The sequence below is a fragment of the Podarcis raffonei genome, chromosome 6, assembly GCF_027172205.1.
Source record: "Podarcis raffonei isolate rPodRaf1 chromosome 6, rPodRaf1.pri, whole genome shotgun sequence".
Taxonomy (NCBI): Eukaryota; Metazoa; Chordata; class Lepidosauria; order Squamata; family Lacertidae; genus Podarcis; species Podarcis raffonei.
In genome coordinates, this window is record NC_070607.1 from 4,744,137 (window position 1) to 4,770,264 (window position 26,128).

General features: G+C 47.5%; 1 protein-coding gene across 1 annotated transcript in view; it reads left to right on the forward strand.

The window, feature by feature from the left end:
- Nucleotides 1-570: 570 nt before the first annotated feature.
- BRINP2 (BMP/retinoic acid inducible neural specific 2) overlaps nt 571-26,128 on the forward strand; it is an 86,412-nt gene continuing 60,854 nt past the window's right edge. The window contains exon 1 of the mRNA XM_053391248.1: nt 571-645. The gene's annotated coding sequence lies outside the window, so the exon portion shown is untranslated. The remainder of the gene's footprint in view (nt 646-26,128) is intronic.

Sequence of the window (26,128 nt, forward strand, 5' to 3'; positions counted from 1 at the left end):
CGAGGACCCCATTGGCTGCGAGAGCCGCATCCCTCAAAGCGAGGCGGGCGGCGGCGGAGGGAGGCCGGCCGCCTTGTGCTCTGGGAAGCACTTTCCGCCAGGGAGCCGGCAGGTGAGGCGCTCCCAGGCGCCGGCAGCTTCGGCGGCGTCCAGGAAGAGCCGCGGCGGCGGCGCTCAGAGCCCCAGCATGGGCGGGGGGGCCGGGGCTTGCCGCTTGCCGGGCGCCTTCTTCTCCCCGAGCCGGGGGCCCCTTCTTCCTCCCCCGCCGAGCCCGAAGGGAGGCAGCAGGTAGGGAGCCAAGGCAGGCAGGCAGGCAGGCAGGCAGGCAGGCGCCGGCTGCCCCGCCACTCCAGCCCAGCTCCGCCGTCTCTCCCGCTCTCCGCCCCAGGCAACCCCGAGGCTCCGCGGGAGCCGCGCCACCCGGGATGCGGACGGGCAGCGCCCGCGCGGCGGCCCGGCGGAGCCTGCGCCGGCCAGGACCTCGCGGGGCAGCTGCCCACGGCCGCCGTCGATGCCTCCGAACTTCTCCCGGAAGGCCGTGAGGAGGAGGCGCCGGGATCCCGCCGTCGGCGGCAGCCTCTCTGGATTGCGACGTGGAGTTGCGCCTCTCCGCCGCCTTCCGCGCCGTCCCTCCAGCGCTGCGGGGTAAGTCTCCAAAGTTCCTGCCAACTCTCCTTCGCCGGGGCTGGGCGAGCTGTGTCCGGCGGGGGGCAAAGAGGGCACGACAGGGGGGGGCACCTCGTGTGCGGCGGGGCTGCCTCCGGAGCGGGACGGAGGAAGCGACCGGGGCACCGTCGGGGCGAGCAGCGTGGGGTGCCTGGGGATGGCACATCTGTCTGCCTTGGAGCCCCAGGGATGGTGCCCGTCGCAAGGAGGGGGGCAGCTGGCAGGGCTCTTGTGCAGCAGCACCTGCGTGGCCCGAGTGCTCCCGGGAGAGGCTGGGGATCCGGCCGTGGTGGGGATCGGGCCGCAGTTGGCTGCGGAGGATGGGGAACCTGCCGGCGGACCGAGTCCACGGTTCATTGCCGCACCCGGTTAGCTGGCACCCATCCCCAGCCTGGTCTGTGTTTGCAGGGCATGTTTTTTGGGGGGGTGGAAGCTGGCAGGGAATCTGTGTGTTGGGGGGGGTACCCACCCCAGCCCCATTCTAAGATCGATTCCTATTTGCCATAGGAAAGAAAGGAGGGTGCAAGCACTTAGTTTCGCTCGGAGCTCAGAGCCAGATGTGAAGGCTCAGTCGTGGCACCTGTAGTCATGAGCGCTTGTGAGCACGAGCAGCGTCAATGTCCATTACCAAGTAGCTGCAGCCTCCATCTTCCCCCCTGGGATGATGGGTTAGGACCTGTCAGGACCTGAGGGTGGGGGGTGCTTCCAGGTGAATCTTCAGCCCTAGCACCTTCTGTTGGGGTGAGGGGTTTGGGCCATTTTTATAGCTCGCAAACAAATTGCAATGGAAGTTTGGCCAAATGAAATCAACTTTTTCCCTCCCAGAAGGGGCAGTGGCAGAAACGTTGGTTGTTAGCCCTTGAACATGTGGCAACGTGCAGTTCATGAGTTCTACATTCTAAGTTTCAGGGCTGCTAATTCCATTTCCTTTCCCACTATTAAGATACCATGGAAATCAGCCCTTCCCAATTCAGTTCAGAAGACAGAATCTTCCTTCCCCGTCACCTCACCCACCCTGCAGTGCTCTTTGCTGACAAAATAGGATCCACCGAAATACCTGCTTTCAGTTAGAATAAGCATTCTCCCCTTCTTTTCTGCTAAGGAAGTAAAACCACTTGGATTCTACAGATTTAACCATCTTTTGTATCCCTCTTCCACCATGCCAAAAGATCAGACGCCCTGTTCTCAGGAAATCCTGAATCTAATCTCAGTAGATACCCCTCTGTCCTGAGAACAGCCACCTCCTGAAAGCCACAGTTGTGGAAACCATCAATAACAATTCATTCTGCAGGCTAGCACTGAGCATAGTTGATAAGCAAGTTGGATGAAATGTATATATTTTATTGCCCATACTAAATTTACACCCAACATTGCACATTAGCCCTCTCTGGTTGTCGGCAGAGAATAAGAGAGCAATAAAGAGAGCTTGATGTTAAAATTCTGAACATGGGAGGGTTTTTCTTGTTTTAAATCAGTTGTTTTGTGTCTGTTTAAAAAGAGGCTCAAGTTGTTGGCATGGCAATGTGAATACAAGCTTTGTGGGTTACAGGGAAATATCCGTTTTAAAGTGGATATTCATATGGTGTTTGGCAGGGCTTGCCGCTGGACTCCATGTAAGTTCCTTTCTTAATTGGTTTGCTCAGTACCAGATAAGCAACTCTTATATCATGTAATGTAAGGATCATTTCACACATTATGTAGACTAAGCTTACCTGGGCTTGCCACCAAGTGTACACTTAATAAGAAGACGAGGCTAATAACTGTTCCCTGATGAGTACCCCTGGACGATATAAATACTTGACAGCACACTAAGAACATCTTAGGTGTATATCTAAAAATGTGTGAAGTGGTCACATTTTGTTAAACCCAGAGCCCTGGTGTTCGCTTAATAGGGACGTGGCTTGCATCCTTCTACTTTTGGAGGGGATAAACGTAAAATGAGAGTAAAGTACATATAATGACATGGGTTTAGTCAGCTCCAGTGGGCATTTTCAATTAATTCATTAGGCTATTGTTAAGCATAAGTGCTTGCAGTGGTGTGGAGTGGTTGTTTTGCCTCCCTTCAGAGCAGGCATTCTCTTAAGTATGAGCTTAATGGAAGAGGAGAGGTGGGTGGCTGTAAAGCTCTCCTGTGCTGTTGCCTGTGGAGGGAGGGCAAAGAGTTCAAATACCCTGGTAGCCAGGATCTCCCAAAGCAAGGGCTCTGACGCCCCGTAGCTGAGAAGTCAGAGGAGAGAAGATGGCAGATGATGTCAGGGAGAAATTTTGGCTGCCTGCTTCTTTCCCTAGCCGACAGTGCAGTAAGTCTTGTTCCTGTTTTGTCGCCCCCCCCCCACCAGAGCTTTTGAACATGCATGAGCTATAAGGCAGATATTCAACAGGTGATGTTTTTCAGCATGGAGATGCAGGTGGAGGTGTTGAACTTCGCTCTATTGTGTATCTAGAGTTAAAGGCAAAGAGTGGGGTGGGGAAAACAATATGCGATGGAAACCAGATATTAAACCAGTTCTGCCTGTTATCAGGTTAGGGGTGTTTAATGCCAGGGTTCATATAGGCACAAACTTTCAGCAAGGGTTTCGGTTTATCTTTTTGGTGAAATAAATGGTGTCCCTTGTTTATAGGTATTGCAGGTGTTGGCGAATCCCTCTAAATAACTGAAGTATTCATATTGCAAAAAATAGTCAGGGCATGAGAGAAATGGGTACACATCCCAATTCTGCCAAGACCAAATCAGTTGGCTAATTCTTCCCTGTTCCTTAATAGCGGGGGGGGGGCAGTGTTGGTTTGTGTTTTTTTCTTTTTTTCTAGTTTATATTATGCATTTTGTGTATCTTCTGTTTTTATGCTGTAAAACTCCCTGAGATCTACGGATGAAGGACAGTATACAAATTTAATAAATAAAATAAAAAAAAAATAACTGGCCACTTTGCAGTTGAGGATAGATGACCTACGGCTTGTAACAGTGCAGCATATGTGATTATTCATCACACACACTTTGTGTGTGCGGTAGAGTAAAGCTGACCACTCTCTCATGGTTTTCTCTGCTTCCATGATGGCTTTGGAGACGGTGTAACATTTACAGACAGTAATAAAGCCTGCCAGTTTGACAGAGAATTCCTTATACGTTGTTGAATCTGGTCTTGTGCCCCAAAAGCATTGATTTATCTGAGGGTAGGTGCCGTCTTTCCCCAAACTGCACAGGCCTGAGGTCTTTGTAATGTTGTGTGATGCACCCCTTCTTTTTCAATTACCCATCCTCAAACACAGATATTCCCCCTCTGGCTCTTTCTTTTGTACAGTTTCTGACTGCTGTTCCTCACATGCTGGCTTGAAAACTGCTGGCTGATCCAGCACCTGGGACAAATGTCTCATCTGCCAAATAGATGGACTGGGGCCTGGTGTTACCATCAGTTGGACTTGTTTGGTTCCAAGGGCCACATTTGACCTTGGTGCAACAAGGAAAGCTAATTCTCAGGATAGTTGCAAGAGCATGCAAACTGCACAGACCTCTATCACAGCGTTAGAAGCAAGAGGAGGAGGACCTCCATACCTTGATAACCTTGTAGAACGGAGAGCCCTGGGTGGAAAGGCTCCTCTCATCCTTGCATGACATTCAGCACCTGCCAAAATTCCTATTTCCCCATAGTTATTCATTCCCATGCAAATTCTTGTTCTCAAGTTAAGCCGCCTGGTGCACCTCTGATTGGTTCACTGCTCCTTTACAATGGCAGCCTCTGTTGGGGCGTTGGCTATTCTGACACAGTCTTGCATTGGGCCTGATTGGACGATTCAGGCACTCCAGATGTGGAAATGCAACAGATGCCTATAAAGAAAGGCTGCTTGCTGTATCTCCAATAAGGAGAGATGCATATATTTAATGGGGGCTCTTGCAAAAACAGTGGTGCACTGAAGGATGGGCCTTCTTACACACTCCAAAAATATTTTCCCCAAGATATAAGCGTATAGCATGCATTCAGTTTGAATTGAGAAACAAACAGTTTTCAGCTATCCGTAATCTATAAAAAAGTGCACCAATTGTTCCCTGGCAGTTTATGGCTTAGGTCTGCTGAATTACTACACCAAAGTGTGCTTACTCTTCTCTAGGTACAGGGACCAGATGGATGCCATTTTTGGATTTCAAGAGGTGGGGAGCCACATTCAGCAAGATCCAAAGGCTTTGTTTTGGATACATTCAAAGATTAACTGCTTAGTCAGTATATTTGTTGTTGTTGTTCTTTAGTCGTTTAGTCGTGTCCGACTCTTCGTGACCCCATGGACCAGAGCACGCCAGGCACTCCTGTCTTCCACTGCCTCCCGCAGTTTGGACAGACTCATGTTTGTAGCTTCGAGAACACTGTCCAGTATATAGGACCATTTAATTCATTATAGCAATTGTGACTTAACAGGTAGATGAGAGATATGGGTGATTGTGGTCTGAAGCATCAGGGTGTGGTGGGGTCTGCCCTCAGTGGTACCTCTGGCAAAATGTAGTGTGTGCACATGTCTCTTTTTGTAAGCATCAGTCTCTTGTCAGTCTTAAATAGTCTGGGCTTCTCAGCTGTGAAAGGTGCAATCTGGATAATAATAGTACAAGGGTGTCTAAAAGTCATAATCAGGTTGACAATGACAGCCCAAAATGTCAATAATAATAATATGCTGCTGCTAGATTGTTACACACACACACACACACACACACACACACACACACACATTGTATTACAGATTTGGAGCTCAAGCCACGTGGAAATTCTACTGCACAGTTCTCCTCGAACAGAATGGGAGCAATGCAAGGCAATTCTCACTCAGGACAATGGAGCTTGTGCAGGAGAACTCCCTCGTGGATTGTGCTTCTATCGCATGAACACCGGAAAAATGGACAGTGTTAAAGAGGAGCTTAAATGTGCAGATCATTAAAATACTGCCCTACAGACCTGGCTGTTTGTATTGCACTCCCTTCCACCTCCCAGTCAAATTACGCATCAAGAGAACTCGGGTTCTGCAATTAATAGAAATGATATTAATCAGTCAGGTGTACAGTAAGTGCAACTGCCAATTTTACATGGGATCATTTTATTTATGCTTTTTTTTGAATCCCATATCTTTGACATCTTCCAGTAAAGAGCACAAAGGGGTAGAAATCTATGTAGAATCTGGATAGTCAAGTGTTCTACAGTTGGAATGTAATTATGATCTTAAGTAGCCCCTTGACTTTGAACCCTGGAGCTTTTTAAGGCTCTTCTATGGGTGCGGACCTTGGGCCTGTGGGCCATGGGTGATCCTCCAGGCCAACTCTTGGGAGTCCTTCCAGGCCATTCCCACCCCACCCAGCCATGATCCTCACTGATTTGGTTCTGCCACTCTCTCCAAGTGCTTTTGCTTGGGTTTTACCTGTTCATAGGGGCTCGTGGCAACATAGGAAGCTGCCTTGCACAATCAATCCTTTTAGCTTATTATTGTCTATTGTGTCTGGCCCAGTATACCTGAAGGAGCACCTCCACCCCCATCATTCTGCCTGGACACTGAGATCTAGTGCCGAGGGCCTTCTGGCGGTTTCCTCACTGCAAGAAGCGAAGTTACAGGGAACCAGGCAGAGGGCCTTCTTGGTAGTGGCGCTCACCCTGTGGAACACCCTCCCATCAGATGTCAAAGAAATAAACAACTATCAGACTTTTAGAAGACACCTGAAGGCAGACCTGTTTAGGGAAGCTTTTAATACTGGATGAATCAGTGTATTTTAATCTTCTGCTGGAAGCCGCCCAGAGTGGCTGGGGGTTCAGGCAGCAGTCTCTCCAGGCAGATGCTCTGACACTGAGCTAAGACCCTTCCTCAAAAGGGCCTCTACAGAAACAACTGGTTTTCATATAGCTGGAATGCAACCTGCTCTACAAAGATAAGAGTTATATTTCTTGCTGTGTCCACAGTTTGGCCTGACCCAACACTGGTCTGTGCCCCTCCAGGACATTATCCATGAGGGAATGTCACCCTCAGGCTAAAAAAAGGTTTTCTGGCCTTTTTGTAAACTTAAAAAAATAAATGCAAATGTGAGGATAAGTAATTGGATTTTCTGCTAATCAACATTCAATCTTTGGAGAATTCATATTGTGGGTCATTCACTAGATAGTGAACAAAGCTTGTGAGATAACACAGGTGGCAAACAATTCTGTTTATTGCATTAGTTTATTCAGCTGGGACAGGAGAAATCATATAAAAGTTTAGCTTTGAGGCAGACAAAACAGAGACTCCCTACAAACTGTAGTTGTTCTGTAATATAGGATGCCAACAATGGGAACATGTGCTCTCTGCCTCCCCCTCTAGAGTACGGTAAATCCCCTCTATTCTCCACCTGTTTGCACTGCCTGTTTTTTTCTCATCCTATGTGCACCATGGCCATGCTTTTAAACTGCCCTTTGTCTCTGGTGCTCATCTTTGGAAAACCACACTTGGCCCCAATTTTCTCCCTTTTAGGGAATGCCTTCTTAACATTTTGTTAGGGTAAGTTGCTAGCGTTGTGTTGTTCTCCAGGGTTCTGCTGTGGGGTCTCTATATCTGCAAGTGGGCTGGGGGTCACTGAGTTGACTAGGAATAGTGGTGCTCTTCAGGAATCACATAGGGTCTCAAGAGAGAAAGGGGAACAAAAGTGATCTCCTTTGCTTTCTGCAAAAGGAACCCCTTCCCAGATGAGAAGGATGTGGCGGGAAACTCTGGTTCAAATGTTTACTTGCACCATCTCTCTTGCAGGGTTGTTGCATAGATGAAATAGCAGGCAGGGAAACCACTCGTTTATTTATTCATTCCGTTTATACCCTCCCTTTTCTCCGATGAGCTCAAGGCAGTGCGCATGGTTCTCCTTGTGCCACTTTATGCTCACAACAACCCTGTGAGGTTGGGTAGCTGGAGGGACCATGACCAGTCCAAGATCATCCAGTGAGCTTCATGGGTCAGCCACACTTGACTCTCCCACCTGAAGTCCTTAGAAGAAGGGAGCTTAGGAATACTTACCATGAATGCTTAGGGTGTTGATGTAACTGCATGTGCTCAGGTGCTGGATTTAATGCGTTGGCATTAGAAGTGCATGCTACTCTGTTGGCAGGGAAGAGGCAAGGCCCAGCAGCCTTAACATTATTCCCTTGCGCTCAGGCTGCTGGTATTTAAATGAACTGGCATTTTTCTTTCGGAAGAGGCAGCTCGGAAAGGCTCCGTCGCCTTCAAAACAAGATGTTTACGGAGCATTGCCAGAGGGCAAAATAAATGAGTTTCCTGCGTCATCCAACTCCTTCCTATCCTCTCTCAGGAGGGACCAGTAATTCGCTGTGGAGCTTTCCATCCCCTCAGGAGGCCCGCTGCTCCCAGGCACGCAAACAAGAGCCACGGCAAGGCCTGGGGAGTTCAGGGTTCCCTGGGCTTTCTAGGATGAGACGCTGCTCCTCAGTTCATCCTTGGCATGATGAGTGCATTCGTATAACCTCCCTCTCTCCCTCTCCCTCTCTCTCTCTCTCTCTCTCTCTCTCTCTCTCTCTCTCTCTCCACCCCACCCCTTTCCCTCTCTTTTGGAAAGACAGCACTTACATCTCTGTGGCCCACTGCATCCCTAAAGCTGTGTTTACATTACTGCTTTCTCAGGCTGCAGCACACTCCCATCGATGGCGTGTGAAGCTGCATGATACCAGACATGATCCATCAGCATCCTGCAGCTTCTTGAGAAATACTCCTGTTTGATGTGCTCAACCACCTACCATCAGTTAGAAAATGGAAGCCACAACTAAGGGCTGGCTGGTCCACACTTCTGCTTGTCTCTTGCTTAGAAAGTACGGGTCTGAGCAAGTTTTCCACTTCTCCCACTCCTTTGCGATAGATTGGAACAAACTTATTTTCTTTTTTTAATTCACACCTTTTTTGGATTATATTTTACATGCATTCATCATTTTGTCATAATCTTATATGGACTTCCCAACCTATCCTTCACTGACATCCCCTTTCACCTTCCTTATTTTGCTATATCTCCTTTCCTTTACCATCCTTCTTCATCCCTTCCCATCACTTACCTCATCTTGTCTAATGCTGGTCATAGGCTCATCCTACTTGCCAGTTCACCTGCAAGCTGTCTTCCTATAAATATTCTTCAAGGCATTCCCACTTTCTTCTAGATTGGAACAAACTTCAATACGGGGAAAACGTGGATGGCCATTTGCTCTGATTGAGTGCTAAGGAGCGGTTTTCCATGGGCGGAAGCAGCGGGACAAGAGGAAGCATGGAAAGCCATTAGTTGAGTGGTGTACATTTTAGGCAGCCATTGCGCATGGGCAGAGGGCAGCTTCAGTGAACTGAATTTTGATTCAGGGAAACAAGAGAGATAATGGGCATCAGGGAAAGACATCTCTGCCCCCTCCTTCTTGTCTGTTGAGCAACATAAGATTGCCGTGGTGTAGGGAACAACCTTCTCAGCTTTTCAAGCTAAACATGTGTACCATATCTTAAGTCTCAAGAGCAGGGGCAGAACTTCTCTGTCATGTGCAGCCCAGTGTTATGCATGCTTTCTCCGAAGTAGGTTCCTCTGGTTTGGTTTGCACATTAAGGTCAGCAGGGGTTGACTTTGGCAATCTCTCTTAATATGGTGCCCTTTGTGAGGCAAAAAATTGGCACCCCCAAATGCATCTTTCAATTTTTCACCCCCTTAGCTCAGCGTCTGGTGGGGGGGGGATGCACGCACCACCACCCTATATCCAGTGCTGATGTCAGCCTCACTGGGGCTGGGTAAATGTGCTGACTTCCAGAAAGAAGACTGGAGCTGATTTGCTGCTTCCCAGGTTAGCTCAGCAGTGTGTGTTATCCAAAGCTAGAAGCTACAGATTGTGTTTAAGCAGGACAGAGTTTAAAAGCAATCTTGGGGTTCAGATGACACACAAAGCCAAACCTTGGCATAGCTAGAAGAATCTTCAGTCTCCTCCCTGACGAATATGTTCATTCACAGTAAACCACAGTTTGACTTGATGAATGCAGCCACTGAGCTCTGTGGAACTTATCCTCACAAAAGTGTTCATAGCCTCCCATCAATCCTGCAATGTCAATTCCTGCAGTGCTGTTCCTGTTGGCTCGAGAAAAGGTGGCCAGGTGTGAAAAAGGACAGGCTGTGTCTTGATACTTGCATAGAAGACATAATTTCGGCAGGTATAGCTTACACGGCAAAATGCACTTTCTGGAATTCCCTTTTACACAAGTATTAGGGTGCAGCAACAGCCTGTCCTCTTTTGGACCTTGCAACCCTACTTTGCTCCTGAAGTCTTTAGGGGAGCTTGCTGGGAAAGCTCTTTGGGTGACTTTCAGGGGTCCTCCAGGGCTTGAGGCAGAAGTCTTTCCCAGTGCTACCTGCAGATGCCTGGGATTGAACACCTTGCAATTAAATTCAACAACGGAATGAAGAGCGTAGATTTGCATCATCTTGATGGTTATATTTATATAGTGCCCATCAATCTGCATGACACATTACAGAGGTTCGTAAGCAATAAGGAAATGGACCAGTCCCTGCCTCCGCAGAGCCTGCAATCTAAAATGGACGCTGAGGGAGGGAGTGGGTAGGAGAGGCAAGAAGATGAAAGGATAAATGTGAGCAAATGCAGTTACAGGGATTTAAGCTTAATTACAGTTGGAGAGGATGATTAAGGAATTAAACCAAAGGCCCAGTGATAAAGATGGGGTTTGGAGGGGGGAGGGGCACCTCACCATGTCCAGAGAATGAGTTCTTTGCAGAGCAGCGTTCTGCTACAAGGGGACAACAGTTGCTTAGCCAAGGATATCAGAGTAGAGATGTGCAGAATTACAAAGGGAGGCGAGCACTAAGACAGCGTGGAACTTGGTCTCCCGTTCCTTCTTCCAAGCAAAATATGGGGGGGGGCAGGTAAACCCCACCCCACATAATTGATCACAAGATATGGCACATGCACACCATTTGAGTGGCAATGCCCATCAACTTTGGGGGGGCACTCCACAAATATTTTATTGGAGGGACTGAAGGGACCTTGGCCTCATGGACTTGGCTCCTATTCTGCCAAGGTAACCAGGGTGACATGGACGAGCTGAAACCGTTTGACTGTTGCAGCAGCCGTGTCAGGCAGGTTAGGCTGAGAGAAAGGGGCTTGCCCAAGTCCATGCAGTGAGCTTTGTGGCAGCATCAGGATTTGAACTCAGGCCCTTCCTGTTCCAGCTCTCTATCCATTACACTTCTGTAGCTTTTTCAGTTAATTCCAGTTGCAGAATTTTGGGGATTTACGTTCCATTTTAACAACTAGAATAACCAAACTTTCCAAACCCATTGGATTCTGGAGTTTCTGCTGCTTCTTCTGCTGTAGCCAATGTGTAGCCCTTGTCTTGCCTTTAATAATACCTAAGTGCTGCTCTGATGAATATATTCTACCACATTACAGGGCGAACTGCATTGCTCAAAGCTGTGAGCTGTGCACTGTAATCCCAACAAGTCTTGCAAGCTTAGCTGGGTCTCGGGAACAAACCTTGGAAAAGCTGGAGGAAGGCGCATGATGCCATGCCTTTTGTCGACCAGCAGGGGCCAGCCTTCCCTCTCAGTCTGTGCACTCTTGCTGTGTCTAAGCATGTTTTTCTGTTAGGAGTTTGCTCAGAAATGGTTTCTTCTGGAAGAAGCAGAAACCTGAAGTGGGTGGGTAGGTTGCTGAAGCCAGTCTTTAGCCTTAGGCAAACAGCAGTCTTCTTCCAGTCCTTTACCTTCTCCCTTCTATGCATCCTTTCTCAAAATGAGGCTTCTTAAAATTAGACAGGGCAATTTTACACGAGTCCTAGGACACAAGAACTTGAGACAGTGATATCATAACCATTCATAGCATTTGTGTAGCTCTTTACAATACAGTGGTGCCTCGCAAGACGAAATTAATCCGTTCCGCGAGTCTCTTCGTCTTGCGGTTTTTTCGTCTTGCGAAGCACGGCTATTAGCGGCTTAGCGGCTTAGCGGCTTTAAGAAAAAGGAAACAAACTCGCAAGAACTCGCAAGACATTTCGTCTTGCGAAGCAAGCCCATAGGGAAATTCGTCTTGCAGAACGACTCAAAAAACGGAAAACCCTTTCGTCTAGCGAGTTTTTCGTCTTGCGAGGCATTTGTCTTGCGGGGCACCACTGTATACAAAGTGCTTCATATACCTTGCACAACTTACATAACCTACTTGCAATGGAGGTGGGTTTTCTTAATTCCAAATGGCTTTGGGGCGAACTGAGTGGCTTGCTTAAGGCCGTTGAATAAGCTCATTGCAGAAATCCATTTCAAACTGAGGCTGCCTTAATTCATAGCCCAGTTTCTTAGCTGCTATATTGCACCAGGTTTCATTTTCTGGACTTGCTGTTGGGTCCTGTTTCTAGTGCTGAGACTCCCCTTCAAGTAGACCCCATTTTACACCACTCAGTTGCATGGAGTCCCTCCATGACTCTTTGCTAGCTGACGGCAAAATAAAATAATTTGAAGGTTAACTTACTCGACTGCAGAAATGCAGATCTAGAGCTTGGCTGGCTGAATTCATATTGCTTAGCTTTTTCTTGTCTGCCCAACACCCGTACCCCCCAATCTCGCAAAGGCACAAGTAGGGTGTGACCCTCAAACACTTAAGCACCCACTAACCATTTATGAAACAAGCTCTCCTTACAACTGAAAAAGCCCAAGGAGATGGCCTCATCTTCTTCCATTGTGCACCCACAATGTTTTGCTATCAGCCTTTGCATAGGTTGTGTTGTGTCTGATAAGTGCTTGGGTGGAAAGAGTGTTCGCACTGTTTTAGTGACAATCCTACTTCTTGTTGGGATACTGCCAGGGAGACAAAGTCCATCATAGCCCCCAAGCCTCGGATGACGTGACACTTCTACCTCCTGAATTAACCCATGAAGAACCAAATGGCTTGGTAGTGCAACAAGGGTGGGGTCACATGGCTCAGGTGCGCTTGGCTGCAACCTGGATATGAGCACAAACTGGGCGCCACAGACAGTGTCATAGGTCAAGAGTTCTATTTAAATAATGCGAGCTCATGTAGCGTGTTTTCGCTCAGACCCTCGAAGACAGCAGCAAGCCAGGAAGACCCATCCTTGTTGTGGCCTTCTCACTGACCTGCACAGTTAAGCACATTCAACTACTGGAGGAAGAGAAAACCAGAGCTACATGATATTTGATAGCAGCAGCTGACAGGATTTTTCAAATAACCAATTACATATATTCAATATGTGTGGCAGGATCCTAAATTGGAGGAAGAGGATGTTGTATTTCCAGAAGATGGGACTTGATTCTCAGAAGGAGCATGGAGGCCTCTAAGGAGAACTACTCAATTGGACTTCCATTGACTTTTTTCTTTCAACCTAGCATACTGTCAATACCTAAAAGTAATCTTTCCCTCTGTTTATATGAGGACTGCCTGTTTGCTCTTTTATTCCTGTTCTCTGCCAACCAAAATAACCTGTGTGTTTCACCTAAGGGTGGAGGTAGAATTCAGTAGCAGCTAGTTTTGGTGTTTGCAGGGATGGGGGTCCAGTCATTACGCCCCTTCTCCTTTGCAGAAAGCCTTGGTGCAAGCTGAATCCTGCAAAAGACCTGAAAGGGTCTCATTTGAATGACTCCTACCTCCGCCTAAGAATCTTACTGATGCAGAGAAAGATTGCTTGAACAATAGCTTTCCCCGTCTTCTCCTCCTGGCCTTTTTTGTTTTAACCATCTAACCTATTTAGGAGTTATGAGGAACTTGGGCCTTTCTCTAATATGTGTTTTGGATTTTTTCTTATGGGCCAGCATGGCCACATTTGCTTTTTGTAATTGTTCTTGGGGTTTTTTGAGACCTTTAAAATAGGGGGATGAAGGGGTGCCCAGGGAGGAGGAGACACAGTACTGCTGTTGGTGAAACAGCAGTTGTGGGGGGGGGGGGAGCTGCTTGAATGCTGATGGAGGGAGGCTCTTCTAGCAGGTGAAATGAGGAGGATAAATGGCCTCTGGATGTTATTTGCCCAGTTCGTGTTGGTGGCAATGAAGAAATAGGTATAAAAGGAGCAGTTGTGGATGCCAAGATCCAAATTTGGGGCAAGTATTGATAGATGGGAGAACCCCAGGAGAGATTTAAAATCATAAAACATGCAGCAAAGTAAAGCGTGGAAACATGGGCTGTTAAACCTTTAAAATAATGCTGTTATGACTTCCAAATCTTCCTTTTTACCTTAGCATAGAAAAAGACCATTTGTTTAGTAAGTTAAGAATGGTTGACTTGCAAACTCTTTGAAGGTTAGATTCATGTGCTTTTCCATACAGCACTCAAAAAAAGTTGTGTAGGCAGTAAAACTTGGCATAGTTACAGTTGTGAAAGTTCCTAAATTATTGGTATAGGAACTCAAGAGTAACTTGTAACAGCCATGAGGTCTGAGCTTGGAGCAACCTGTTCAGGACTCTGCACACATTGAGCTTCTCTGATAGCTGGAGGGAACAGAGGTTTGATTACCTAATCCCTCCAAGGTGAGCTAAGCTTGACAGGACAGTTTGCTCTATGGTTTTAACCCCTTCATGCATTAATTAGACCTAAGCATGTTGGTTATAGGAGGGTGGTTAATCCACAGTTCATGGATCCTGTCAACAATTTCTTTCTCTCCATCAACCCCCTTCATAGCTGCGGTCAATTTTAAACAGCAGAACCTAAATAAGCGGACCCTCTGGATACGAACTTCATTTGTTCCGGGGGTCTGTTCACACCCCAAAAATAACGTAAATAGAGGTGTGCTTCTGCACATGCACGCAGCACGATCGAGCATTTCTGCGCATGCGTGTGGCGCAATTGAGCACTTCTGTGCATGCACGCATGGTGAAACCCGGAAGTATACACTTCCGGGTTTGCCGTGCTCGTAACCCGAAGATTCCGTATCCAGAGGGATACGTAAGTAGAGGTACGACTGTAGTAGTATAAAATGAACTTCTGTCAGGTGGTTGTAGCCATGGTGACTTTTTCATAATGCCGTATTTACCTTACATGGCAAACGTGGGGGGCCAATCAGGCGGGTTCTTCTTTCTCACGTCATTCCCAGACAGGCAGTTTGGCCCTGTCCTTGCAGTTGCCTTGTTGCCTACGGACCTCTGCCGCATGGGATTGCTTTGTGCAAAAGTCGCTGAATGGCCTCTGGGGGAGTTCTCCTGCAAAAGCCTTTTTCCTGAGGCAAGACAGGGAGGCCATGAAAGGTGGTCAAGTGGGAGACAACTCTGAATAGGGTGCAATCCATCTCATCCTTGTACAGCATTCCAGTGGGTTCTACCTCTCACGTTAGGGTGTGTAGGGTCTGTGTGCAATTTCGGTTTCTCCACATGAGTCACCAAAATGTCTTGGGTAAGGAATCTTCAAATTCTCCTCAACTTTTTTTCTTTCTCTTAAGGCTAGCTTTGGAGGTCATTTCAGCACAGGGGAAGACTGCTGCTTCCCGCTCATAAATTTAAGTGGACAAGTCAGAACTCTTTTTGCTTCCCTTAAAATTCCTTCCAATTATTATCCTGGGTGTGACTCCCCCCCCCTTTAAAATTAGCAGGCAGTTCTAAGCTCTAATTTTCCAAAGGCTAGGTATGATCCTGCTTCCTTTCTGAAGGTGATAGCACCGATATCCCTGGAGATGTACAGTATACCATGGCACTGCCTGGATTTCCAATTATTAAGGCATTAGCTAATTGTCAGGGCGATTAGCATTGATTTTTGTCATGCTACATCCATTTCCTGAATCAGCTTCTGCAGTCAATTAAGAATACTTTAACCAGGGGCCAGACACCTTGTTGGACATTCAATGGACTGGAAACCCAGCTTGCAAAAAGAAGGGAAGCGCAGTGCGTGCCATTAACTTTATTGCAGCAAGGTGAATTTATACCGCCATAGGCACTGTGGAACAACTGCTCTTGTGCCCCTTGAGGCAAGAAAGGTCTGGCTTCTGGAGTCTCATTTTCCAGCCTATCTCTAGAATTGCCAAGTTGCAACTCAGAAGTCATTTCTGTTCCATTTAACAGCACTGCTGCAAGAGGAGATAGTTTTGTTATTCTCTCTTGGCTTAGTCCCTCCACCCCAGACAAACCATCACTGTACAGCTGGGGAGTGAAGCCCCATTCACTTCTACTGTGTTCCTTTCAAGCTGCTATAGCTCTCCCACCCTGTGGTCACTGTCCTATCTGCAGAAGCAAAGTGGGGTGGGAGGGTTTTACTGAGGGTGAGGCACAGTTCCTGGGGCAGAAAGGGGATCAGAGGGTGGTCCCTTAGACATCACAAAAAAGAAGGCAGATTTGCCCCAGATTTGTACATGCCGATTCACAAGCACATATGCATATTTAGAAACAACCACCATAAATTAAATAGAAATAGAATACATCTCAACTCTAGTGGGAGAGGCTGGGTCCAGTTGACCTGTGTGCCTGCTCAGTCTGTTGCTCAAGTGCTAAGTACCGATGGGAAACTTCATTCCCCCCTTGCTGGTTCTGCTTTCTGATGGTCCTTTAAATTGGACTTGGGCCTGACAGCCTTTCAAATGAAGGACCGTCCTCTGATAAGTAGGGCACAGTGTCATGGCTGCCCTAATGAGACCGGCAGCAATGGCAAACTCTTCCATTGCACTGGAACTAGTTAAGGTAAGTGGCAGTTGGACTTTCTGATCCTTCTTATGCCTGCTATGCTGCCAAAAGAAGAGTCCTACCTGTTCCAGACTGGGTGGTGCTGTGGTCTAAACCACTGAGCCTAGGGCTTGCTGATCGGAAGGTTGGTGGTTTGAATCCCCGCGACAGGGTGAGCTCCCATTGCTCGGTCCCTGCTCCTGCCAACCTAGCAGTTCGAAAGCATGTCAAAGTGCAAGTAGATAAATAGGTACCACTCTGGCGGGAAGGTAAATGGCATTTCCGTGTGCTGCTCTGGTTTCGCCAGAAGAGGCTTAGTCATGCTGACCACATGACCTGGAAAAACTGTCTGCGGACAAACGTTGGCTCCCTCAGCCAGTAAAGAGAGATGAGCACCGCAACCCCAGAATCGTTCACGACTGGACTTAACTGTCTGGGGTCCTTTATCTTTTTACCTGATCCAGAAGGTAGAAGGAAATGCAGAATGGGAGAAGCCATTGCTGTACCACTTTTCATTGCCACAGAGCTGTTAAAACGACAGATGAGATTTCCGGATTGTTCTCTTGCATTACTTACGCACATTTGCATCATTTTAGTATTGTCGCAACGTTGGTGGGCAGACCCAGTGATGGAGGAACAGCCAGGTTCAGATAGTGTGGTCAGTGCCACCTGGCCTCAGCTAGAGCTGCAGACAGGTAATCATGGGCAGAGGGGCAGCTGATCTGCTTGTTTGATCTGGGCAGGGGCAAGAAGACTGGCACTCCCCTCCATTGGATAGCAGCAGCACCCCACATTTTCTTCTAGACCCTTGTTTTTCTTGTCCTTGCACTTTTGTGCTTTCCACCTCATGGTCCTGAACACCCAAGAATCTCAGATGACTTTTTTTTAGGAATACAAGGTGCCACCTGCTTCTTCCATTGCTCTCACCAGCATTAGCTTGCACAATAGTTTCCACAGGTACCCCCCCCCCTCTTTCTGGCAAGCTTGCACAATAATTTGTGTGTGGAGCTGTCAGCCAAAATATTCCTACCCCCACCCCCAGGAAATAAACTAGATATGAGGAAGGTTCAGGATAATGGTCCACACCCGTGGAACTATATAACATCTGGCTCGAAAAATTAAACGCAATATATTTGCATGGCTTCCCAGGGCTAGGGACTTGATCTTTCTACTCACCAATATTAACTACACTGCTGAAATTGCAGTGACTAGGAATGGCTTTTTTAGCTGTCATTTAAGAGTGTTATAGTGCTGTAGCAGTGCAATGCATTAAAATAACATGCATCACAGTGATATAACACCTTCATTTAAGTGGTATTTCAGTTTTTGTTTTTGTTTTTTTTTTAAAGAAGTCTGAAAGGAAAGTGTTTCAGCACCAATTAAAAGATCAATTAAACGTATCTGTGAGGTAGAGAAATGGGACCCACTGCACTAGTGAGGAAGAACATATAAAGAGCCCTGCTGGATCCGGCCAAAGGCCCATCTGGTCCAAAACCTTGTTCTCACTGTCGACAGTCAGGTGTCTGGGGAAGCCCGCAAGTTTTCCTTTGTCTGCAGGAGGCATGGGGAACCTGTGGCTCCACAAGACATTGTTGGATTAAAACTTCCATCATCCCTGACAGCCGGCTATTGGGGGGTCGAGTCCAACAACAATCATGTCCTCACATCTGCCCATCCTACCTGTGATGTTGAAAACACCCCACTTCCTATTAACCCCCGAAGGATCTGTCATTGTGGGTCCTGAGAGTCGGTGTATCCCACTTTTGCTTGCAAAACAAAAGAAGGTGGAAACAAACAGCCTGCTTTGATTTTTGGCCCGAGTTACAGTTGCTAAGGCAGCTTTAAATGAATCCAAAAGTTGCTGAGGCAAACCCTTTGTCAGAGGGTTGCTGCATATTCAAATGAAACCTTATTCAAAGAGAATGCGGAAGTGCATTCTTCAGGGTCGATTCAGGGCTTTGTACTTGGGTAATACAGCCTGTGTTGAAAGTGTTCTCTGGCCCCTGCTGGGATGCTAGCTGGAAGCTTGAGAGGGGGGTAGGTGTGCATGTGATGTGTGAGCCCCTTTTGAGTCTATTTGCCTACCACAACCAGTCTCTAATATTGGTGTTTTCTCTCCCGGTGCCTCCGGAGGCAGAGTGATTTCATTTTGATTATTTGGCTGACAACACACAACCCGATGTGTGTGTGTGTAATATATATATATATCGCAGCTTCAGGATATATTTCCTGAAGCTGGGAGTTAATTAGCAGCTGCCGGGTAGGAAGAAAGCACACAGCTTGAAAGGACTTGATGATTCAGGTCTGCAGGATTCAGCAATTTGACATTCTAATCCGGCTATTTTTCACCTTAAAGCCCAACCAAGCCAGCAATGAGGTTCTTTTATTGTTCCCCCGCTGCTGCGTTCTTCAGCCTTGTCTCTTTTCTGAACTCAAGTTGGGCCATGTGTGGAATTGAAGGCCCTCTTTGCCACAGAGTTTGAAAATGCTGGAATCCTGAATTCACATGGAGTAAGCCAGCTTCTGGTACCATCATTGTTCCAGTCCCTGGAGAAGGTGGTGATGGCATTTCATCTATCTGGTTGGTTTCCATTTTTGAAGGTTTACATCTCTTGTTGCGCAATCAGATATGGGATTCTGTTGATGTACCAGCCCTAAAGGAATGGTGGGACCTCAATATTAATGCCATGATTGCTTTGACAGGGGTGACTCAGGACTTTGTGGCTGCCATGAGAACCTTGCAGGTATCACAACCTGTCATTGCCTAACTCATGTAGAAGGACACATTCTTGGCTTTGTTTTCTTAACCGGATGGGGCTGGTGGTCTACAACTGTACAGGAGAAAACAAGCCTGGTTTTAGGAGGCATAGGGCCCCCCAATTTTTTTTTAAAAAAAGAGTGGAGCAAAGGGCTATCCACTTTATATCTATCCACTTGTAGATATAAAGGTAAAGGTAAAGGGACCCCTGACCATTAGGTCCAGTTGTGACCGACTCTGGGGTTGCAGTGCTCATCTCGCTTTATTGGCCAAGGGAGCCGGCGTACAGCTTCCGGGTCATGTGGTCAGCGTGACTAAGCCACTTCTGGCGAACCAGAGCAGCGCACGGAAACGTTGTTTACCTTCCTGCCGCAGCAGTACCTATTTATCTACTTGCACTTTGATGTGCTTTTGAACTGCTAGGTTGGCAGGAGCAGGGACTGAACAACAGAAGGTCACCCCGTCGCGAGGATTCGAACCGCCGACCTTCTGATCGGCAAGTCCTAGGCTCTGTGGTTTAACCCACAGCACCACCCGCATCCCTACTTGTAGATATATTCAGTATTTAAAAGGCAATATTTAAATGTGGAGCTCCCTTTCGGTGTGGTCTGGAGGCTTCAGCTAGTGCAGAATGCTGTGTCTACTAGAGTGGTGATGGGAACAGACTGCCGTCCGCACATGACATCCAGCTTTAAGAGACCTGCCCTGGCTTCCCATCTGCTGCCAGGCTAGGTTCAGGATTCTTATAGAAACCTGCCTTGCAACACAGCCCACTGAACCTACTCTTAGGTCTCCACAGTACTAAAAAACATGTCTCAATGGTCATTATGTGTTGGCCACACAACTGATGGGTGATTTCATTTCCAGCAGTCTAATCTATTTGCTTCTTCTTTCTCTAAATGTCATCAGATGCACTGGATATGAAATACAAAATACGTTTGTATCGTCATATGAAACGAGCACAGGATTTCCATTATGCTAAAACCCAGTAGCTGCAGATAAATGCCTCCAAGCAACAATTGTAAAAGCCCAGATCCTAGCTGCAGCTCATCTCTCCTTGTCATGGGTATAAAGGTAAAGGTAAAGGTACCCCTGCCCGTACGGGCCAGTCGTGTCCGACTCTAGGGTTGTGCGCTCATCTCACTTAAGAGGCCGGGAGCCAGCGCTGTCCGAAGACACTTCCGGGTCACGTGGCCAGCGTGACGAAGCTGCTCTGGCGAGCCAGCGCAGCACACGGAAACGCCGTTTACCTTCCCGCTATAAAGCGGTCCCTATTTATCTACTTGCACCTGGAGGTGCTTTCGAACTGCTAGGTGGGCAGGAGCTGGGACCGAAAGACGGGAGCTCACCCCGCCGCGGGGATTTGAACCGCCGACCATGCGATCGGCAAGTCCTAGGCACTGAGGTTTTACCCACAGCGCCACCCGCGTCCCTTTGTCATGGGTATAGTTGACACCTTATCCAGGCAAATTATGAGTAGTCCAGCCATTTGCCACATCAGTAGGACAAAAGAAGGTCATCAAAGGACTTTATAGCAGCAGCCTTCCTCCTTTAAGCTAGAACTGCACATAGGAGCTTCAACCCACCCCCCCAAAAGGGCTTGTAGGAAAATAATGTTTTCCCGCTTATACAAATTTGTGCTCTGATTTCCCCGTGCCAAGGGAAATTCCTTATCTGGCATCAAAACAGCGTAAGCATCACGGCAGTGTAAATTGCACCATACTGATGGAAGATGTATTGTTTCATTCAGCCCTCCAAAGTGGTGAATGCATCATCTGGGGCTTGTCATACATACAATATTTATTGTCCTCCATTTGGGATTCTGCTTCTTATGAGAAACATATGGACAAAGGATTTCTGCAATGTGTTTCCCACCCATTGTGGACAAGACTTCCAAAATAAGAAGGGCTGGATCCAACAAAGTCATTGCATTAGTGCAGCAACTTCCACTTTCGCTATGAAACTTCCTTTCTCCTTCCACATCTTGGCTGTGAGTCCTGAAAGACCTTTTCCCTGCCTTGCAGGCTTTTTTCTTCATCTGGCCTGGGAGGGTGGGGCCCGGACAGACTCCAGCTACAAAAGCTGAGGCTGCTGAACAGACTCTTGGGATGGGGTATTGTTTGGGGGGAGGGAGGGAATTGCTGCTATTAATTGAAATTATTAGTTTTTGTATATTTATTTTAGAGCTTATTATGCTTTATGTGGGGACGCGGGTGGCGCTGTGGGTAAAACTTCAGCGCCTAGGACTTGCCGATCACATGGTTGGTGGTTCGAATCCCTGCGGCAGGGTGCGCTTCTGTCGTTCGGTCCCAGCTCCTGCCCACCTAGCAGTTCGAAAACACTCTTAAGTGCAAGTAGATAAATAGGTACCGCTTTCTAGCGGGAAGGTAAACGGCGTTCCGTGTGCTGCTCTGGTGCCGGTTCGCCGGAGCAGCTTCGTCACGCTGGCCACGTGACCCGGAAGTGTCTTCGGGCAGCACTGGCTCCTGGCCTCTTAAGTGAGATGAGTGCACAATCCTAGAGTCTGTCAAGACTGGCCTGTACGGGCAGGGGTACCTTTACCTTTACCTTATGCTTTATGTGGAAATCGTTTGATTTGTGTATTTTTTAATGTTTTATTTCTTGTTTATGACTGCTTATGTTATGTTGTAATTATGTATTTTTTCATGTTGTAAGCCTCCTTGAGCATGGTTTGAACTATGGAAAGGCAACACACAAATAAAATTATGTATATGTATGTATGTATGTATGTATGTATGTATGTATGTGACTCCACACAAACCTCAAATCTGCTTTGGAGCTTTGGTGGGACCCTGAGAGCAAAGGGTGGGGTGTTCAAAGGAAGGAAAAGTTCCATTGCATGAGCGGAAGTTGCTCTGCTTCTGAAGTGTCTTTGTTAAATACAGTCCAAACAGTCCATAAAAATCCAAAGACGTGAGAATTGGGCGAGGGTACTGCCATAGGCTATTTTTTACCACCTTCAGCTTCCTTAAGTGAAACTTCGTTGGACTGCAGTGGCTGTTTACTGCCTTTTGTTTTTCTTTCTAGTAGCCTTCTCCGTAGAATTCATTGCGGGATCGGGAAACACAGCCACAGGGGGAAGGTGTCACTGTGCAGAATGCTCTGAGTGGGGGGACTGGTGTTGGACCTTGAAGGCGTCTTCACAGAAATTGCTTTGTCGGGGGTGGCCGCTTTGCGGTGGACATGTGGTCCCATTTCCCACATCTCACACACTTTGCCTGCTCTCTGGCCATGTTCTTCCAGCTGCCTGCACTGCAGATGGTGTATTGGGAGTTGCACTGCCTTTAGAGAGGCAAGAAACATGTCAGCGTGAGGTATAGCAACACGACAGAGGCCTAGTTTTCAGGGTCAAGCTAGACCTGTGAAAAGTTTCTGGACTTCTTTCTGTTTTGTTTTGTTTTGAACTTAAATGCAGCTTAGAGGAGATGCAAGGTTCAGTGGAGGGGTGGCGCAGGAGCCGATGTTTACCCCTCTCACTGTTTTACTGTCAAACTCACTCTCCCAAAGCTGTTTCTTAAGGTAAAGGTAAAGGGACCCCTGACGGTTAGGTCCAGTCGCGGACGACACTGGGGTTGTGGCGCTTGTCTCGCTTTACTGGCCGAGGGAGCCGGTGGCCAGCATGACTAAGCCGCTTCTGGCGAACCAGAGCAGCGCACGGAAACGCCGTTTACCTTCCCGCTGGAGTGGTACCTATTTATCTACTTGCACTTTGACGTGCTTTCGAACCGCTAGGTTGGCAGGAGCAGGGACCGAGCAATGGGAGCTCACCCCGTCGCGGGGATTCGAACCGCCGACCTTCTGATCGGCAAGCCCTAGGCTCTGTGGTTTAACCCACAGCGCCACCCGCTGTCTCTGGGAATACAGCTTATGAGAGAGGAGATATTGAGTAGACCGATAGCAGGAGGGGGGAAAGGTTAAGTAGTTCCTCTCTTACCATTCCTTGATTTAAATTCACAGCCTTCCAATATTTTTTTCCCCGATTAAAAATGTCGGAAGACTTTTTGGCTTATAGGTTCAGATTCTGGGCATCCAGGCTGTGCAAATAAGAGATGGGGAGATCCTGTGGAAGCAAACAGTAATGCACCTAACCTTTGAGCCAAGCTTGACAATGCGCAGGAGATGAGTGAACTCCCATCATTGTTTTATCAGAAAAAAGCCTTGGCCCCTGCCCTGAGATTCATTTCAGCATGGAACCATTTAGGAAGCTTGTCTGATATTGTGGGTGGGTGTGGGTGTGCCATTTAAAGAGGCCATTCATGTTGCAAACCAGAGGCTACTCGTCATTAATCCCTCAGCTGAGCCTGAAAATAGGGATCTTTCAATTGGCATTAAAAAGGACATTTGCTCCTGAATAGAAGTTACTTGTGATGTTAGTAGCAGGATATATTAAATGTTGTGTGGAGCCTTCCGTTGTAGTTCCACTCCCAGGTAATTTGCATGAAAAGGCTCTGGTGTGGGAGAACGTTCCCCACACCCTGCAGAATTGCCGCCTCTCCCACATGCAGAGAAGTTCTCCAGTTGTTCGACCAGAGCTTCTTTTCCCCAGAGACGAAATGTGGGACCATGTGCGTGCAATGCATATGCTATTACCACTGGGCTATGGGTCTTCCCCTGCCTCCCCACCTGATCCTGCTCTTCCTCAACTCATCCTTTTCTGCCTGGTCCTTGATTGTTCCTCAGCTAGCCATCGGGGAGCTCTCTCCAGCAGGCTGCAGCGTACGTGCCATCTGTTGGATTTGGCACCCTCCTCCTTTCCCTTTCAGGCTCCCCTTTGCAGAGATGGCCATACCTCCTGGGGACGGGAGGCAGGGAGGGCCAGTGTTTGCTGTTCTCTTCTTGTCTGCTGGATTCTCAAGTGACCGAGCAGCATCCAACATGATGTCGGAAATATCTGAAGCCTATTTCTAGGAGAACAGATGGGCGTCGTGCTGTGACAAGGGAGAAAGTGCAGCTGGGTGAACAGGAAATAGAGGATTTATATAAAAGAGGATAAAAATATATGTATTAGAAATAGTAGAGCGACAGAATCTAGATACTGCTCTTCATTCTTTAATTTTGACTCGAGGAGGCCAAATTACAGCTCCAAGAATCTGGGCTGGAGTCTGGGGAAAATGGGGACACTCTAAAAACCATACTAATAGGCTGAAATTAAGGAAAGGAAATGCATAAAATGGCTATCAGGAACCATTTCCTAGCAGTCCAAGCCACTAGACCGTGGAATTAGCTCCCTGGGGAAGCAGACAAATCCCTGTTGCTACAGTCGTTTAGAACTGGACAAGTGGAAGCAGGAAAGAGCAGCGTTTGGGGACCAATCCTGCATTAGCCGCAGGAGAAAAGGACCAGATCAGGGGTTTTTTTAACCTCTAATTTCTTCTACCCCACCCCCGCTGCTTCCTATTAGTCTGAAATGAAACAAAAATCATTAGCAGGTTTCTTTTGTCACTGGGATTGGGCTTCGCTGGGTCTGAAAGTGACTCAGAGCGGCGTGAGAGTTGATGTGTCATCTGGATGGACCTGAGTTGTGAGTCTGCTGGTGCTTGTTCCACATTTCACCTGCGCCATGAGCTCAGTGGGTGGCCTTGGGAAAGCCTTGGGGATTCTCACAGTTCCCCACCTGCAAGATGAGCGCAATATTGCCGCCTACTTTGCAAGGTAGTTGTAAGGAAGGCAGTGAACATGAAATGCTTTGAGCTCTCTGCAGTGCACTTGCACTATATAAATCATGGTTCTTATCGTATTGAAAGCAGAAGGGGCAGAGTTGCATATGGTTGGGTGACTTGAGAAAGAGGGACAGGAATGCAGTGCTCTTGATCAAATATATAAAAGGATGTCACATAGAGGAGGGAGAAAGGTTGTTTTCTGCTGCTCCAGAGAAGCGGACACGGAGCAATGGATCCAAACTACAAGAAAGAAGATTCCACCTAAACATTAGGAAGAACTTCCTGACAGTAAGAGCTGTTCGACAGTGGAATTTGCTGCCAAGGAGTGTGGTGGAGTCTCCTTCTTTGGAGGTCTTTAAGCAGAGGCTTGACAACCATATGTCAGGAGTGCTCTGATGGTGTTTCCTGCTTGGCAGGGGGTTGGACTCGATGGCCCTTGTGGTCTCTTCCAACTCTATGATTCTATGATTCTATGATAGGGACTGCCAACAGGTGCATATTGTCCAGTAAAAGGGTATTATGCTCGAAAGGTAAGTGGAACCCACATATTGACTGTATTTACGCAAATCTAATGTGCACCTCAATTTTCAGAACCTTGAAACAAAAAAAGTATTTGCTGGTGCCACTAAATCTAATGTGCACACTAATTTTCATGACGTAAATTGGCCAAAAAAATTCACATTGTATTTGAGTAAATGCAGTACTTTATTTGTTTGTTTGTTTGTTTGTTTGCATGTATGTGTTTTGGCAGAGAGAAGAATGGTCACATGCCTAAACAGTGGGAATTCAGCCTGCCTGTGTGCAGAGGGGCCTAAGCACATGGGGAGCCTCTTAAGCACAGTAAGAGGGAGAGTTGGTGTCATCACAGTCCTCTTGTCAGCCCAGAGGTCTGAAGCCATGGGAGCTCCCCCACCCCTGTCTGCCCCAGAGCCCAATGCCCCCTCCTCTTTCTCCCCTTTCAAATATTTACACACTCTCTTCCTGCTTGGAGTCTGCATCCATGTGGCCTCACCACGGTCCTTTGTGCTTTACTCGCGAGCAAGTCCCACTGTGGAGCTTCCTCTCACATGAATGTGAATAGGATTGCAATCTTGCGGTGCTCTACCTAACACCTGCCATTACCTTCACCTCTCGCTACCCCTGGTTTTGCCTTCCACCAGCTGCTTGGCTTTTTGCCCCGTAGCCTCTGGGTTCACCAGCTGCCACTGGCCCATGGCCCTGTGAGAAAGCTGATGGAAAGAGGTGAAATTGGGTAGTTCTACCAACAAGGTTTGCTGGTCCCGCCTGTATTTTTGCTGGTCAAAAGAAGGCAGATCTCTGCATTTAGTGGGATAGCAGATGTGGTATGACGATTCAGTTGTACAACACCAATTTGGGGTTGTTGTTTTTTTTTTAGAGCACTACAAGGATCAC